Source organism: Bacillus rossius, chromosome 1, assembly GCF_032445375.1.
Source record: "Bacillus rossius redtenbacheri isolate Brsri chromosome 1, Brsri_v3, whole genome shotgun sequence".
Taxonomy (NCBI): Eukaryota; Metazoa; Arthropoda; class Insecta; order Phasmatodea; family Bacillidae; genus Bacillus; species Bacillus rossius.
Window position 1 is genome coordinate 227,571,089 of NC_086330.1, and position 18,896 is coordinate 227,589,984.

Below are 18,896 nucleotides of genomic sequence, written 5' to 3' on the forward strand. Positions count from 1 at the left end.
GAATTTTACCTTCAAAATTAGCCAAAATGAGCCCAAATTTTCCCAAAAATCCTCAAAATTCGCCAAAATGTCCAGTTCATCGAGAGAAAAAAAATCCGTCGAAAATTCTCAAAAAATTTGAAAAATTACAAATTTGTCTTTTCGAGGAAAAATTTCTCGTTTTATTCCTCAAAAAATAAAAAAATAGGATTTCGAAAAACCTCAAAAGTCATTTTGCCTTAAAAAGAACACAATGTCCATATAGAGGCTTAAGCTTCCATGTCTACAGCCTCCGATAATCCTCTGACGTCATCATGGATTATGTAATCATGGCACATGACATCACCGTTGCAATTTCCGTTGCAGCCGCCATCATGAAAATCTTTATTTATTATCCGATTTTAATGAAAAAAAAATTATAAAAAAATTTAATTAATAAAATTTTAATAAAAATATTTTTAAAACATACTTTTACGAGTCCTTGGTTCGAACCCAGTGAGGGCAAAAAAAATCATAAAAATGGCGACTGATCCTTCCTCCAAGGAAGCCGCTGACAGACTGACTTCCCCAACACTTATGTCAGAGTATATATATATATATCGTCACCTAGTATGATGTCATGTCAGCCATCTTGAAAATCCGTAATTTTAATGAGAGAAAATCGGGAAAATGTTAAAAAATCATTAAAAAAATTAATCAATCGAATTGAATAAAAAAATTTAATAAATTACTACTTAAAAACCACTGTATCACTCATCGTTACGGTCGCCAGCTTGGATTATATAAACGTTTCATGTTTCGTTACGACCGCCATATTGGATCCTATTAATGTTGCATATTTCGTTACGGCCGCCATTTTGATAATCTGTAATTTCAATGCTATAAATTAAAAAATAAAAATTGCCTACTTGAAATGTTTAGTTATTTAAACGATTTCGGTCCTCGGTTCGATTTACGGCGAAAGTAAAACAGTAATTTATTAATTTTTTTAAAAAATTCTCAATAAAAATTAATAAAAATGTCTTACACCACACCCGTCGTTTTGAATTGTCACCATTGTATCAATTATCGTTATGGACGCCATCTAGTAAATCTTTATTTATTATCCGCTTTTAATGAAAAAATGTTCAAAATGCATCAAAAAATTTACTTATTAGAATACTGATTGATTAGATGGATTCCTGTCCTTGGTTCGAAACTGGTAAAAACAAAAAATAAAAAAATAAAAACAGATCCTTCCTCCATGGAAGCTACCTAGACTTACCTCACACCACCAATACCAAAGTATATATATCGTCAACTGGTATGACGTCATGTCCACCACCTTGTCTTCGTCTGCTGGAGGCCGCCATCTTGTTTTCGTCTCCTAGAGTGTGCTAGCACCATGTTAGTATAACTTTCTGTTCACCATACCTTTATCCTCAACTGTTGGCATTAAACTTTAACCTTGGACTTGAACTTTTACCTTAACCTTGAACTTTGACCTTGAAATTGGACATTGAACTTGAAATTTGACCTTGACCTTGAACTTCGACCATGAACTTTGTTCTTGACCCTGAAATTTTAACATGACCTTGACATCCATCTTAGATACATCATTTTGTGTTCAGTACTCGCTACCAGGAGCTACCACCTGCTAGAGGACATTGCCACCATCATGTTTTCATCTGCTGTAGGACACCCTCTTGTGTGTACTCGTCTTATAGAGTGCATTACCATCATGCTAGTTTTATTCTAACTTGCTAGAGTGCAGTAATCATTTATTATTTCTGCGACACTTTCCATCTTATCATTTCGGTGCCATCTTGGTTATTTATAATTATTTTGTTAGAAATTCGGTAAACATGACAAAATTAATTAAATAAGTTTATAATCAATATACTGATTGATTCGATCGATTCATGTCCTTGGTTCGATCCCTGTTCGATTAAAAACATTTAATTTTATATAAAAAATAATAAATTCAATAAATCATGTTCAAAATCCTAAGAAAATTCCTCAGCCTGACGACGGGAGCAGATAGCAGTTCCCGAAACGTCGCTTGTTTCTGTTTTGGAAAACTATTGTGTTTGTTTCGTATTTTCATTTTTGTTGTGTTTTTGTCTAGTTTCGACTGTTGTGCTGGCTTGTTTCTGTTTTGGAAAACTTTTGTGTTTGTTTCGTCTTTTCGTTTTGTTGTGTTTTTGTCTCGTTTCAACTGTTGTGCTGAATTTTTTTGGGGTTCAATTCATCATTTTTTTTTGTTTTTCTTTGTTTATTGACCATATTCCTATCATGGAATATTATGTGGTGTATATATCCTGTTGACAACAGCAATTTTTGCTTAATTTGTGTGTTTTGTCTTTTGGTTTTTTGTAGTTTTCTTCTACAGACATACATGTGATTAGCAATGGCGTATGTCCAAAAGCTTACATGAAGTCATGCACTCCCATTGCACAAATCTTTCAAAGATAACACGTATCTAAATGTGAAAGTTCAGCTATACAAGTTGATTAATATGATGCAGGTAAAATCCATCAAGTTTAATACTCTTGTTTCTTGAATGAAACAGAAAACATGGTTGTGTTAAACTTGCTACATATTGTAATTAATATGAAACCAAGTCTTATAGGAATATATGAAGTTTTCATTCTTAATTTTAAACAAGTCTCATATGAATAATATCAGTAAGCTTGCTCATATTTTATTTTGCCTTAAACTGTGTTTACATTTCAAGCATTGTATTAAAGTTTGACTTTTATTAATTATTTTGATAGCCTAAAATAATATTTTAATTATTTTGATATAATTAAATAATATTTTATGATTATTTAGGATTTTCATAGAGTAAAAAATATATTTTTTTAATATTTTATTATTCTGAAATTATTTATAACGATATTACTATGGTTTATCAAAGACAGTGCAGTATCGACACTTGATGCATAATTCTAAATTCTTAATTTCCACGCGTGATCCCAGGTTTATGCAGTTAGCACTGAAAACCTGTCAGTAGAAAAGCATGTTACTAAGTTGTCTATAATAGGTTTAAAGTTATTACGAGAGGTAAACAGTTTTCATTTCTAATTCCCCCCTTGTTTGTAATTTGGAACTAAATTAATAAGATAAACAACTCTTTTTCATATTGCATTACAGCATCCAGAAGCAAAACTCATACATCCATCATATCATCCTCGACTTCGTCAAATGAAGGTACTGTATCAAAATATACTTTTGCTGAAATAAAAAATCAATAGTAACATATCAATGGATTCTTACATAGTTTTATCAACACCAATGCAGAAAATTTCTTCGGATCAGCAAGTAGCTCACTTTATATTTGCAACATATGCATCATTTCGTAGTGTCGAAAATCCTCAGTTTGTGAAATTATGCACCAGCTTCGCCCAGGCTACACCCCTTCAAACAGAAAATAAATTAGTGGTCCGTTACTAGATGCTATTTATGAAGAAGAAAATAATACTTGTTCCCTCACTCTGGAAAATGGAAGTGTGTGTTTTGGGTTTGATAGATGGTCACTTGTTCATAATGAACCAATAATAAATGATACAGTTACGACTAAAACCACTAATGTATATTTAGGGAACAAAATCGACACATCTCGTCATGCTCACACTGCCAATTATCTGACACAAGTGGCTGTGAACAGCTTAAACATATGTGAGAAGGACTTCAGGTGCAAGGTTTGCTCGGTTGTTACCGATAATGCTGCTAATGTTTCGAAAATGCACCAACTTTTGGAAGATAAAGAATATTTGAATATCATCACTTACGGATGTTCAGCTCACATATTAAACTTGTTAGTAAATGACTTGGAAATTCCTAGTGTGACAGAACATGTTTGACACATTATAAAATATTTCGGAAACAACCACTTTGCTAATGCATGTTACAGACAATATGATGTTTAAAAATTACTCCTCCCAAATGAAGTGCGCTGGAATACAGTGGTAGATTGCCTTGGGACATACCTTAAAGGTTGGGGAACTCTGTTACAAATTTGTGAGGAACATCGTGACACTATTGATAAAGTAGTACAAAACCAAATTTAAAACATGGCTTTGAAATGGAATGTTCTATTTTGAAGCATATTGCCATAGCCCTTGATAAAGTTCAAAAAAATACATGCACTATTTCTGAATCAGTTTTCGAGTGAAAAAATCTTCAAATGAAAATGGAAGACGCATTAAAGGATAAAAATGTCATACAAAAATTACAAAAAAGGTATCATATGGCACGCACACCTGCTCATTTTTTAGCTTATATACTGGATCCAAAAGAAAAAAAAATATCTAGAAGAAAAACGCATAGCATTTGAGTTTGCAAAGTCAAGGTACAAGACGAGTTCACTGCTTCCATTAATTTTTAAATTTCAATTAAAAAGTTTACCTTTCCAAAAATTGTTTTTTTATGATGAAGTAACATCGCAGGTTACAACCTATGAGTGGTGGAGAAGTCAGCAGAATGACATTAAGAAATTTAATGATAAAGTTTTTTCTGTTGAACAGTTACTTACAGCACAAGCTATTTCAGCAAGTGTATAGAGAGTCTTCTCATAATATGGATTTGTAAATTGTAAAGTACATAATAAGTTAGTCATAGAGAAAGCATCCAAACTTGTACTTCTTTTTAAAGCATTTAACTAACACAACCAAAAGTGATGTAATGTGATGTGATGTGACCTGCAATAAAAACAGGAAAGAACTAACATGTTATTGTTTTAACTGGTTGATCTTGATATTTTGATTTTTATAACTGATAATCCAAAAGATTGAAGGGAAATGAGTGTTTTTTTAATTTTGCTGTTATGGCCTCTAGGTTTATTCTGTTGTAGACATTTTAGTACTGTCACCAATTTTTTTCTATTAGTATTTTAACAATATATTTGAAAAACTCTTATGGATTAGAATCATAATGGGGTATAAATATTTCATAAAATTTGAATGTGAGACACTTGGATGGTATTAAAATTAAATATGAATATGATTTAGTTGCCGTCAGTTATGAATTGGATGTAAAATTATTAATCTACCTGAATTGCGATATATTTAATTTGAATGTGATGAGAACCATTATATATATAAATATATATAAATAAATAAATAAATATATATATAAATGAATCCCTATTTCTCCTGGTCATGCTATAACTTGAGAACGGCTTTACCGATTTCATTCATCATTTTTTTTAATGTTTTCTAATACTTCGTAGAAGATTCTTACATTGAAAAAACTAAGAAAATTGCGCAGAAACATAGAAAATTTAAGAAAACTTAACGACTACCTTTATTATAAACTTTTTAAATGTAACCTTAGCCCCAGCGTTATATACTCTTTGCTAAGCACGTTTGAAATAACTGTTAGTTGTTTGACAGTTGTCTGTCAGTTGTTCAGACAGATCGAACATTGCCAATATCGTTTATAAAGATCGCATAATTCTAGCGTAGCGTTATATTCTCTTTGCGTTAGTTAGTTGTATCGGTCGGAATCAAGGACTTCATCATGGAAATCCATGGTCGGCTTTAAGAACGAATTATAACACTTACCCAGCTCCCTGGTCAGAATGATATCTTTGACGAGGTAAAATAAAACTATTTTGCTTTGATTTTGCATATTGTTAATGAATTATGGTTTTCATTTCTTATTGCACACTGCACAGTCGATTGAATAGGAAAATTTATGGAGTTTTAAATTTGTTTATTTACCTATAGTTTTCAGTTGAAATTTGGATATTAAAAATGCCAAGAAGTGACGTACAAACATAGGTCACAGAAATCGCAATGCCGCAAGTCAAAGATATTTAAGAGCAAGTCAAACTGATGAGCAACGCGAAGCGCGAAATGAAGTTGAACGAAATTGAAATCAAGAACACAGAAATGTTGCATTTGCTCCACATCGAGCTGCATTCAATTATAACGTAGCAATCGATTACAGTTCACAGCAAATCGTTGCTATTGGACCTATGAACATTGTATGTTCACATTGCAAGGCATTGAAGTTCAAAAATGAAGCCCCTGGATTGTGTTGCGCCAGCGGCCAGGTCATATCTAGCAATACAATAATTGCTTTCAAATAACCTCATTTGGTGCAACAAAAATTATTCAATATAATTTTATGCCTACTATCAAGATTCAGGGTCAAATATATCATACAGGTTCCTTATTGCCAACGCCGGACAGTGACTACAAATTTTTGCAAATTTATTTTATGGGTGATTCAGCAAGACAAGTCGATCAGCGTTGTGCACACAATAATTCAGTGAAAAGACTAATTGTGGAACAACTCCAAATATTTTTCCATCAACACAACGAATTGGTTGCATTATTCAAGACCGCATTAGATCGCATGCCATCTGATAACCACAAAAATGTCATCAGAGCCGATAAGACACCTGTAGGACAACACGCAAGACGTTTTAATGCGCCAACAATTGAAGTCCGTATTGTCGTCGTTTAGAAAATCGAGATATGGTTTCACATTGGCGGAACGATCAACTGCAGCATGTCTCCGAAACACATCGAATATATGATGCGTTACAATATCCTATCTTATTTTGGCAAGGTGAAGATGGGTATCATTTTTCAATGCAGATAATAAATCCAATTAAAGGCGCCGAAACTAACAAAAAAGTTAGTTCAATAAATCATTATTCATACCGACTGATGATTCGGGAAAATGAGGACAACCACATCTTAAAATGTTGGCGTCTATTTCAACAATATGCTGTGGATATGTACGTGAAAGTTGAGACAGAGCGATTGACATATATCAGGTTGAACGAGGCAAAACTCAGTTCCGAGGAATAAGTTCATCTGCGGGATGCAATTAATGCTGAAGGAAATGCACAGAATGTCGGCAGAACTATTCTCCCAGCAACATACGTCGGAAGTCCTCGGCATATGCATGAAAACGCTCAAGATGCTATGTCGTATATACGTCATTAAGTCACACCAGATTTGTTTATCACGTTCACGTGCAATCCACAGTGGACAGAAATTAGACAAAAATTATTACCTGGCCAATCACCCATCGATCGCCACGACATCACTGCAAAGGGTGTTCAAAAGAAAATTAAAATCACTCATGGACTTTATTGTCAAGCATCGCTTGTTCGGAGAGACTCGTTATTGGATGTATTCAGTCGAGTGGCAAAAGTGCTGATTGCTACATGCACATATCCTCATTTGGTTGGTTGAGAGGATAAGACCGAATTAAATCGATGATGTAATATCAGCAGAAATTCCCGATAATGATGGAGATCCACTGTTACATGAGGTGATTACAAAAAATATGATTCATGGTCCCTGTGGAATATTAAATCCTATTTATCCATGTATGGTTGAAGGAAAATGTTCATAACGCTACCCAAGACAATTAGTAGCAGAAACAATCACTGGAAATGATGGTTATACATTATATCGCCGCAGATCTACAGGCGACAATGGAAGGTCAACAATAGTCAAAGTGAATCAACAGGACATTCAAGTTGATAATCGTTGGGTTGTTCCGTTTTCGCCTTTATTTTCAAAGACATTTAAAGCACACATAAACGTCGAATTTCGCCAGTCCGTGAAATCTATTAAGTACATTGGCAAGTACGTGAACAAAGGTAGTGACATGGCTGTGTTCGGAGTTTCTGCTGAATATTCAAACAATGAAGTGACTCAATTTCAAATGGGCCGCTATGTTAGAAGTAACGAAGCGATGTGGCGTATTTTTTCATTTGCAATACATGAAAGACATCCCACAGTTGTTCACTTGGCCGTACATTTGGGAAATGGTCAAAGAGTGTATTTTACAACGGAGAATGTATTACAACGTGTTGACAGGTCATCATCGACAACATTGACCAGCTTCTTTGAAAAGTTCCAGAATGATGTCTTTGCCAGAACGCTGCTTTACTCTGAAATGTCAAGATATTATACCTGGAACCAATCGTCATAGAAATTTCAACGACGGAAACAATGGCAGCCAGTTCCAGGTTACCCACAAATATTTTCCGCCGATGCACTAGGACGTCTTTACACAGTCCATCCCAGTCAAGATGAGTGTCTTTATTTGCGTTTACTGTTAGTCAATATTCGTGGCCCAACATCATTCCAACACCTGCGAACAGTTAATGGTGTATTGTACGGCACATACAGAGAAGCCTACCAACATTTGGGATTGCTTGAGAATGACGCTCATTGGAACCACACACTCGAAGATGATGTAATGTCGTCAAATTCTAAACAAATACGAACATTGTTTGCTTTAATTTTAAGCACGTGCTTCCCATCCACACCGATTGATATATGGAACAAATATAAAGATCATATGGACGAAGATATATTGCATCAGATGCATCTTAGAAAATTGAATGAAGATTTGCAAATGAACGAAGAAATTCATAATGAAGCATTAATTTTAATTGAGGACATGTGCTTGATGCTTACCCACAAAAGATTATTACAATTAGGAATGACAACGCCCAATCATCCAATGCACGACGCATTTAATAAAGAGTTGAGACGCGAAACCCAATACGATTGCGAAACATTAGAGAAACCGTTCAATGACACGTACGTACCCCTTCTAAATCAGCAACAAAAATATGCCTACGATACACTCATGCAAATAGTGAACAATGAAACTGGCGGAATTTTTTTCTTAGATGCGCCCGGTGGAACTGAAAAAACATTCTTGATATCATTGATTTTGGGAAAGATTCTATCGCGAAACGGTATTTCACTTGCACTTGAATCATTAGGTATTGCAGCAACGTTTTTGGAAGGTGGTCGAACAGCTCATTCAGCACTCAAATTGCCGTTGAACATCCAAGTTAATGAAACTCCAACTTGCAACCTTTCGAGGAATTCTGCGATGGCCAAAGTGTTGCAGCAAAGCAGATTAATCGTTCGGGATGAATGCACGATGGCACACGAAAATTCTTTCGAGGCATTAGACCGCACAATGAAAGATTTACGAAACAACCAAAACTTGTTTGGTGGAGCGATGATTCTATTGGCAGGCGATTTTCGACAAACATTGCCAGTAATGCCTCGACCAATGCCAGCCGACGAATTTAATGCATGTTTGAAGTCGTCCATTTTATGGAAGTATGTCAAGACACAAAAATTAAATATTAATATCCGAGTCGTATTGCAAAATGACGAATCTGGTGAAGTATTTTCCAAACAATTGCTCGATATTGGTAATGGCAAAATTCCTGTTGACACATCGTCTGGATACATTACATTCCCTGCGAATTTTTGTCACTTTACTGAATCAAAGACCGAACTCATCGAGATGGTTTTCCCAAACATTGCTGAAAATTACAAAAAACGTGTTTGGTTAAGTGAACGTGTTATACTGTCTGCAAAAAACGTTGATGTCAATGAAATAAATTTTCAAATTCAAAGTAAGTTAGCTGGCGAATTGATGACATACAAAACGGTTGATTCCGTTACTAACCAAGATGATGTCAACTATCCAACGGCATTTTTAAATTCTCTGGAACTACCCGGATTACCACCTCATAATCGGCAACTAAAAATCGGATCGGTAATCATAATGTTACGAAACATTAACCAGCCACGTCTTTGTAATGGCACCCGGCTTGCGGTGAAGAAATTAATAAACAACGTCATCGAAGCCTCAATTTTAAAATGGAAGTATAAAGGCGAAGACTTTTTGATTCCACGCATTCCTATGATTCCGAACGACATGCCATTCGACTTTAAACGGTTTCAATTTCCAGTGCGGCTTGCATTTGCAATGTCAATTAATAAATCGCAAGGGCAGTCGTTAAGTGTTTGTGGCATTAATCTTGAAAATCCATGTTTTTCACATGGCCAACTGTATGTCGCCTGTTTCCGTGTCGGAAAACCAACAGCATTATTTATTTATGTGCCAGGAAATAAAACTAACAATTTTGTGTATCAACAAGCATTACATTAAACAATATGTTATAGAGAAAATAAAAAATTGCAGACATATACAATATCAAAATATACAATAATAGAAATAATTATTATAAGTATAGTATTCATGTTTGAATTGAATGACAGGACAACGTCTGTCGGGTCAGCTAGTAACTAATGTAATAAAAAAACCTGATTTAAACCTAAAAAAAACTTGGTTTAAACCATAAAACCTGTTTTTTTAACTTGTTTTTTTTTTCCAACCCTGCTGTAAACTAAGTGTGAAACATACAATCACATTAACAAGTTTTTTAGTTACATCTTAAATTGGTGCTTTTCATATTCCATGTTCTTTGGAAATTTCCAATCAATTAAATTTTAGTGCATCCATGCGAAAAAAAATTTCCATATACATAAAAAAAATTACTTCACCGTTTGGAACACCTTAGAACTAATTGCATGCATAAATGCTGCAACAATATGTTTGCACTAATTTTTGTAACACTATGAAAAATCGAATTTGGTTTCTGTGGAACTTAAAAAGTCTTAATTTTTTAACTGACATACCGACTAGCCAACAAAAATCTTCTGCGTTAATTTTGAAACTTCATAGATAGATGTATCTAAATATAATAAACAGCCCGATGTGGGACTCACTCAAAAATCTATTCAAATTCTTACTCACTTCCAGACAAGATAGAAACTCGCAACTTTGATAGTAGGTAGAACTGGGCAATGAAATTTAACGTAGACTTCTTTAAAATAATTCCGAGCATGATAAATATACGCAAATTGTGTTTACAAATACATTACTTGACGCGAATCACACATAGCAGCTACGTCAACTATCTAATCATTCTAATTGAAGAGCGAAATGTTAAACAATATAAAAAAAAAGAGGGAAAAATACATGAAAAAAATACTAAACCCCGGTTTTTGGATCAGATTTTTTACAATGAATTTTATAAAAAATACTGCCCTTCGTGTTATAATTCACTAAACAGTTAATAATATAACTTTTATTCCCCTTTAGTTCGCGCCATACGCCACAAATGGCAGCACAATGTCTACACATTTCCATTCCATTCACGAAATGACTCCTATCAAATGCCTGCTCATCAGCCACTGCTTCAAAAGTGTTCGGATACAACCATCCATCGCGTGTTGCTTTGCTGGTGAGTGTGGGTTGAGTTGGCAGTCTTCACGAGGCTCTACACTGCCGCTCTACCTCGGTAGCTCCCAGTCTCGGGAGCAGCCGAGGCGCTCCCCTCGTGCTGCAGGAGCGGGTCCCGGCGGAGTTCCGCGCGGTCGAGTGCGGCGGCACGCGGCGAGGCAATGTCTGTCACCTATACGTCACGAACACGTGCCATTGATATCCACCAATGGCGAGAAAACGTATAACATGTAACTGGAGATGCAATTGAGCAGCTACAACTTGACGGCTATTTGAACTCTGTCTTTGTGAAGTTTACATCTAGTATAAGCGCGGACAAACTGTTACAAGAGACGGGAGGATCTTCGCAGCTGCTGGTGTCATCGGGTGAAGCCGTCCAGGTGAAGATAGAAAGAGAATTATCGAACCGAAAGTTAGTCTGTGTTGTGAATCTACCGGTAAAAATTGACAACGTTCGTATTAGCGAAAAATTGGTGACGTACGGCATAATAACCACTCTACAGGACGAATAATGGAAATGGGAACTACACATACAGGATGAATACGGGCGTCCGGCTAGTTAAAATGGCTCTACAAAATGACATCCCCTCTTACCAGCAAATCAACGCTCACTGAGCTTTCGTGACGTATGAACATCAACCGAAAACGTGGAGTGTTTGTGACGAGGCATGTCATATCCGGGCAGACTTCCCTCAGCTGACGGAGCTGAAGCAGCGCCATCTTAGGCCTTGGCAACTGCAGAGGGATAAAAACTAACAACTCAGAAGAGGTGGTAAACACCTACCCTCACGTGCCGGGAACCCCGTATAATAAAATGAATATCCTTTGCTTCCACTGGTCGGCACTGAATCTACACAGTCACACATACATCGGGCAGTAGCAACGGAAGAAGAGAATGTTAACATATCGACACGTCTGCCGGGCGCTGTTAAGAACAGGACTTGCTCAGACATGACTAGACCCTTTGATTGGAGCAACAACATGGAGGAAGACACAGCAACAACCAGCATGGAAACAACACGCAAACAGGAATAAGGAGTGGGTGACTGCTTGGCGCCCGAGACGAATGCCGCAGCCGCCAGTGAGGGTCGCAGTGGCGCCGTGTCGGCAGGTCAATAGAAGTGTCAACACACGATTCCAGTAGCCGTACTCTGGGCGAGGCAGGTCTGATGGGTGTTCCCGGGTGGGAAACGGCCGGCCTTATATCGCAATCAGAGCATGGTGAGAACATACTACTGCCGCGACGAACCGGAAACTCGGACACGTCGTGCACGGAACAGATGGAGACCCAGACCGATAGCATCACAGAATCAGTCGAGAAGCACCCTGAGATAACTTCAAACATGGAGCCACCTGCAGCTATGCACCAGTAAGCGTCACATGCGGCTTCGTCACTGGGGACGGCGGTGACGTCACTCCAGGGACCGGCCTCGGACCAAGGAGCGGCAGTGCAGCGGGTCTCAGCGGCCGATGGCGGCATCCCGAATACGAGCCGACAACAGCCGGACAAGTATACACCAGGTAAGAGTGGCGAGGAGGGGACCAGCGACCGGCTGAGTGACCAACATCGTGGCAGTCAGAAAGTGAAGGCGAATGCTAGCCGTTGTGGCCCCCGGGCCACATTTATGATATTTTTATATTTTTTTTTGCTGTTATTGATTTTACGAATTATTTCCATTTTAAAGAATCCTTTTAAATTTTGTAAAATCTTAGTTACTGTATTTTTGGTTAATTATTAAATTATTGTGATTATTTTCCTTTTATAGTTATATTTTGGTTTGGTTTCGTTCTAGTTTTATTGCTATTCAATATATATATATATCGATTGTGTTTCAATGGCCGGCTACTGGGAGAGCGAGTTCGATTCACCGATGACGTCATCAGAGCCCGAGTGCCGGCGGTGCCGAGGTGAACTGTGGGCCGCGGGACTGTTGGTTTGGGAGTCGCCGTGACCGGACGTGTGGAGGGCCCACGTCGCGAGGCAAGCTTAACCGCTTTTCGACTCTGCACCGGCCAGCCCTTGCCGGAGCCTGCTGAGATGGGGCCTTGCCTTGCCCGGAGGCGTGTTCAGCGGCGATATATTCAAGATTTACGCTAAGGTAAAGAGGTGACACGTAGCATTGGATGTAGCGGTTGTGGATGAAGATTATATTATTAATAAGAAGCATAGCTTTGCAAATCGAACTTATCTACGAAGCTCGTATTACAGTGGAAGCTTACTGATTAGACCCTCCCATTTGTTATAACGGGTCAAGCTACTTTGCATGACTTTGATTAATGTTGAGTGCATCAAAACTTTTGTAGGAATTCACATCATTACCTCAAGAGATTTATAATTTAAATTTGGTTTCCCTGCGTATTTTGCCCATGGAACTTAAACATTTTCAGTGATGGCCCCCCGCCCAGACTAAGTGACTTTACTCGGCACATTTGACTGAACTATATATATGAATTTTCTGAAGGTCACGGTTAACAGCTGTTCGACTCTAAACAACAAGACGTGCAAGTATTGATGGACGTGCGCGAGTATAAATCCGGCTCCCAGTAGGACTTTTTTGAACTTTCATAATTAATACCTTTTTTATATAGTATTTTGTCATTATTATTTTTTATGGTATTAGTATTTTCTGATGTTTATAATAGCTTTATATTTTCATTATATAATGTCATAGTAGGTTTAGGTAAATGCCATGTACGATTGTTTATTAATTTTGTTTATGAGTCCTACGAAAGATGTTGCCGATATTAAAATTTTGGATAGCATTAATCTGCGTTGTGTTTTTAATGAAACAAAGTCTTGCTGTGTACGTTTGTCATTATACTCCCTTTCATAGCTCGACCACCCGGGTGCAACTTTTGGAGCGCAATACCTATTTCAGATTTTGCCTTTTTTTTTTGTCTTGATAGTTACCCAGGGTGAGTCGGGGACGGGACCCCCCTTCCTATTTGATCGGAAGGCGGGTTTCACCGTCCATGGAGCCATTAATCCCTTTAAAAAATCGCAAAATTAATAAGAAAAATAAAATTATCTAAAATTATAACAGCAGCTCATACTATAGCAACTCTAAACTTATGCCGAGAGTATCGAGCGCGTAAGTTGCCGAATTAGAAAGAATTATGAATCAAATGCGATTGACATTTTGCTCATTCACGAAATCAAACCAGAAATAGTAAATAAATTCTGCATTTATAATGTGTATGCAAATATTAGTTCCAATGCAGGGGTGACTGCAATTGTTACGAGACCGGGGTTCGAACTGGAAAACCTACCTGGAGATGTACGGGACCTCTAATTATAAACATTTATGCTCCTTCAGGGTTGCAAGGAAGGCGAGAACGGGATTTGCTGTGTAACACTGACACAGTGCCATTCCTACAATGTGATAACCAACGCCTTGTGCTCGGAGGGGACTTCAATTGCATTGCAGACCACCGAGATCACGTTGGCGGAGTTTACCCCGTTAATATGCCGCTGCAAAATTTAGTTCGTAAACTATATATAGAAGACGTCATCACTGTCTTGCACAAAAACACACCCCACTATACCTTTTCTACCTCAAACAATAGGAAAAGGCTTGGCAGGTTTTACATACGGGAAAGTCATAAAACTGTCTTAGTTTCTTATTGTGTACTTCCCATATCTATAAGTGATCAACACATGGTTATCATTAATATAAAGCATTTAATAAGGTCTGGTACAGAAGTAAAGGATTATGGGAATTAAATACAAAGCTTTTGTATGGCCCTGGAATTAAAGATGACTTCCGGAGCAGCTGAGACACATGGCGACACCGGCAGAATAGAAACGCAAATATCGGATTGTGGTGGGAACATTGCATCAAACCATACATGTGACGTTTCTTTCAGATTCATGCGAGAAACATAGTAAACAAAATTGTAAGACTCTATTTTCACGAATCAATGTTAAATTATTTGCAGGAAAAAATAAATCAAGGACACGAGGTATTAGATCAAATGCGAAAAGTTAAGTGGAAAATTATGAATATGCAGTGTCAGAACTTAAGTGACAGAAAAATACTTTTGCGTTATCTGACAGTAGGCGAACGCGAGATACTGAATCTTTATATGAGTATTAAAGAACAAGACTGGCACCGTCAGTAACACTGAAGGAAATGTTAATGAATACCAACACACAATTGCGAAAGCTTTGCATGCCCACTATTCAAATATGTACAAAAAGGAAGATACACAGCCACCCTATTCCCCAATCTTTACGACACTGCGGAATGCATCTCAGTCACGAACAACAGCAACGCCTGACACTACCGATACCAAATGTAGAAATTGCGGGAATAGTAAAAAAACTAGCTCTTAGGGTATCACCAGGGAATGATGGTTTTGAGTATGAACTCTACATCCAATATTGGGACATCATTGCTAATGACTTTTGGTACAAGATACGTTGGGTTCTGCAAATTGAAGAATTGAGTACTTCACAAAAATAAGGTCTTATTGTGTTTTTGCCAAAGACGCATTCTTCAGCTAAAATAATAGACTATAGACCGATACTTTGTTAGCGACGTACTACAGGATCATCATGCGTGTACTCACCAAACGTCTTTGGAGGTTCATGGCAAGTGTAACTGGGCCCGGTCAAAACTGTGCGATACCCGGCCACATAATTATTCTTAGGCTCAGTGCGCTCAGGGACGAGCAGGTGCTCGCGATAACTAGAAAAACAAACACGGCCAGTATTACCTGCTATCAACTTCTCTACTTCTTCCTGTTTTGCTAGAGGCAGCCACCGTGGTGCTTGTCACCTGTGTTGATGTGATGGTAGACTAGGCTTGTTCTCCCAGTGTCAGTATCCCTTAAGGAGAATATATCCTTGTTTCTTACCAGAATAACTGTGATTTCTTCTATCTCTCCATCTGTTAGATTATTTCGTCATTGCCTTAGTAGATGTTCTATATTTGGGTTCAGTGGTTGCGCGTCGCATTTGATAGGTGAGGAAGACTCACACTGGCATACCCAAGATACTGGTTCGTAGCTATCTATTGGGTCTCCCTGTTTAACCCTTCTACTACCAAGGGGGGTAGTCAAAATACCCCACTATGTTTTTTTTGCAATAAAAATGACAGTGATTTTTTTTCCAAAGCTGTGAATTGTTCTATTCGTTTATAATATTTCAAGCAATATAAAAGTGTCAGCACCAACTAGCTTTATTTAACAGGAATGTGTTTAAAAAAAAAATTCTGCTGGGGTAATTGAAATACTCCCCTCGGTAACTCATGCATTGAATAAATGGTTAAATATATTGTCATTTATTAAGTTTTGTTATATTTTTGAGAAGTAAAATAAAACCTTAGGAAGATTAATTTACCTACTGAGCTATCGGAACCAGCATCAATTAGTTATTCGCATGACCACTGCACTGCGCAGCAGTGTTTTTTGTTTTATGATGACTTGCTCTTGCTGACTATATCATGCTTTCTATGCGATTGTGATTTGTTTAGTCTCACTTTATTTCGGTGTGAAGAATGCGTTTACTATTTTTCTATTTTGTGAACAGAATGTAGTAACTGTTTAGTTATCAAGATATATGTCTCGTTATCTAACTAATGAAATAATGAATATATCCTATAGCCTATCTAAACTGCATTATTTTTTCTTTGGTGTCTTAGGATTCATAAATGGCTTAATATTACACACCTGATGAGATACAAAAAATAATAACTATAGATGATCCAAGTAATCTTACAGCCGAAGAAAGGAAAATATTCGCTATTTGGAATGACAGCGAATACGAAGATGTCGTTGAAGCAGAAAGTGAATTTGATGACTAGGTAAGCATTGCAAGTACTGCAGAAGATACATCTGATAGTGAGAATAGTGTAAATGAATTGAAAACATATTCGTCTAAGAGTGGGGTTATTTGGTCTTCAAATCCCCCAAGTCAAAGTAAACGGCGAGCCAATAACATTTTGAAAGGTGATAAACCAGGACTGTCTGTAAATAGCAAAAATATTACATCTGTAGCAGAGGCATTTTTACTTTTTATTCCTGTCGAAATTTTAAGAAATTGTTTCTAAGTACACAAATTTGAAAGCCGAGAGAAGTGTTGAAGCTAACAATAAGAAACAGCCACAAACCACAAAACACTGGAAAAATACATCAATTACCGAAATAAAAGCATTTATTGCTATTTTGATAGCAGCTGGTAAATACACAATAATCAGGTAAGTGTGGCAGAATTATGGGCTTCTGATCCAGCACTTTGTCAACCATTTTTTACAGCTACTATGTCTAGAACTAGATTTCAGTTACTTTGTTCCATGCTTAGATTTGATGATCCTGCTACGAGACAGCCTCGTATTGAATTGAAAAATGATAAGTTGCAGGCTATAAGAGATGTTTTTAATATATTTACCAATGCATGTGTTCGTAATTTTGTATCTCATGACAATCTAACAGTTGATGAAAGGCTTGCTACTTTCATTCCGGGTTCATATGAAATCAAAACCTGGTCGTTACGGAATAAATATCTGGATTTGTGCAGATAGCAAAACTGCCTATGTTTGCAACCTTCAAGTATACACTGGATTGGTGAACAAACAAAGAGAAGTGAACCAAGGAAAGAGAGTCGTTTTGGAACTTGTAGAGCCATATTTTCACTCTGGTAGAGGTATAACGACAGACAATTTTTTTACTTCCGTACCTTTAGCACAAGCATTGTTGGAAAAAGGATTGACACTTGTTGGTAAACTGAGAGCTAATAAAAGGGAAATCACAAATGAATTTTGTACTATTCCTCGACGAGAAGTAAATTCGTCCCTTTTTCCTTTACAGAAGATATGACGCTCACGTACTACGTTCCAAAGAAAAATAAATCGGTTATCCTCCTCTCAACACAGCACCACAGTGCAGACATAGTTCACGACAAACCGCAAATAATTCACCACTACAACGAAACAAAAGGGGGAGTAGATAAAGGCGACTAGATGACTCATGAATATACATGTGTTCGTACTACAAAACGTTGGCCATTCCGCCTCTTCTTGGAAATAATTGACATAGCAGCCCTCAATGCTTATATTATATGGACTCACAAGTTTCCTGAATGGGAACAAAACAATCCTAGAAGAAGGCGTCTGTTTTTACAGAAATTGATATTGGAACTCTCAAAGCCCTACATAGAACTGCGAGCGAAAAATCCTACTGGGCTTCATGCACAAACTCTAAAGGCAACGCAAATTATGGGCGTGGAAGTACAGAGAAAAGACCAAACTGAACCACGCACGGGTCGATCATCACAGATGTCAACAGGGAAGAGATGTGCTTTCTGTACAAGAAAGCAAGACAGAAAAACAAGGTGAATGTGTTGTACATGTAAGAAGCCAGTGTGCAATTTGCACAGAGTTGAGAACATCTTAGCTAGGTGTTTAGATTGTTCACAGTAGAGTATTTCAGTGCTGCAAATTTACATACAATTAAACTACTGTCTACTAAACGTTAGTTACCATGCATTGTGTTCTACTATGGAAGCCTACTACATATATTCTGTGGACCATTCTGTGTTATGTATGTTCATTTTTATACTATTGTATTTTTAAGTTGAAATGATAGTATAATGGTAATCCAGAACACATAGTTTTGTAGTTTTATGTTGAAACATTGTAGTGAACTAGTAAACTAGCTATAAAAATAAATTTTAGACAGTACAAGTAAGTCTTTTCTTGGAGGATTACAAACTTATATATGTATAATTAAAGCAATAAAATATTTACATTTGAATTATCAGTTATCATTCAGTATTATTTTTATTGGAATATGTCTAATGAACTTCATTGAGCTTCTCATACACACATATTGTGTCAAAA

At 36.9% G+C, this 18,896-nt stretch overlaps 1 protein-coding gene across 2 annotated transcripts in view; it reads left to right on the forward strand.

Moving 5' to 3' along the window:
- LOC134529837 (uncharacterized) overlaps window positions 1-18,896 on the forward strand; it is a 45,463-nt gene that overhangs the window by 5,423 nt on the left and 21,144 nt on the right. The window contains exon 1 of one of the 2 annotated variants that reach the window (XM_063364345.1): window positions 12,914-13,154. The exons of the other annotated variant lie outside the window; for it this stretch is intronic. The gene's annotated coding sequence lies outside the window, so the exon portion shown is untranslated. Of the gene's footprint in view, window positions 1-12,913; window positions 13,155-18,896 lie in introns of those variants that run through there. 2 annotated transcript variants of the gene reach the window in all.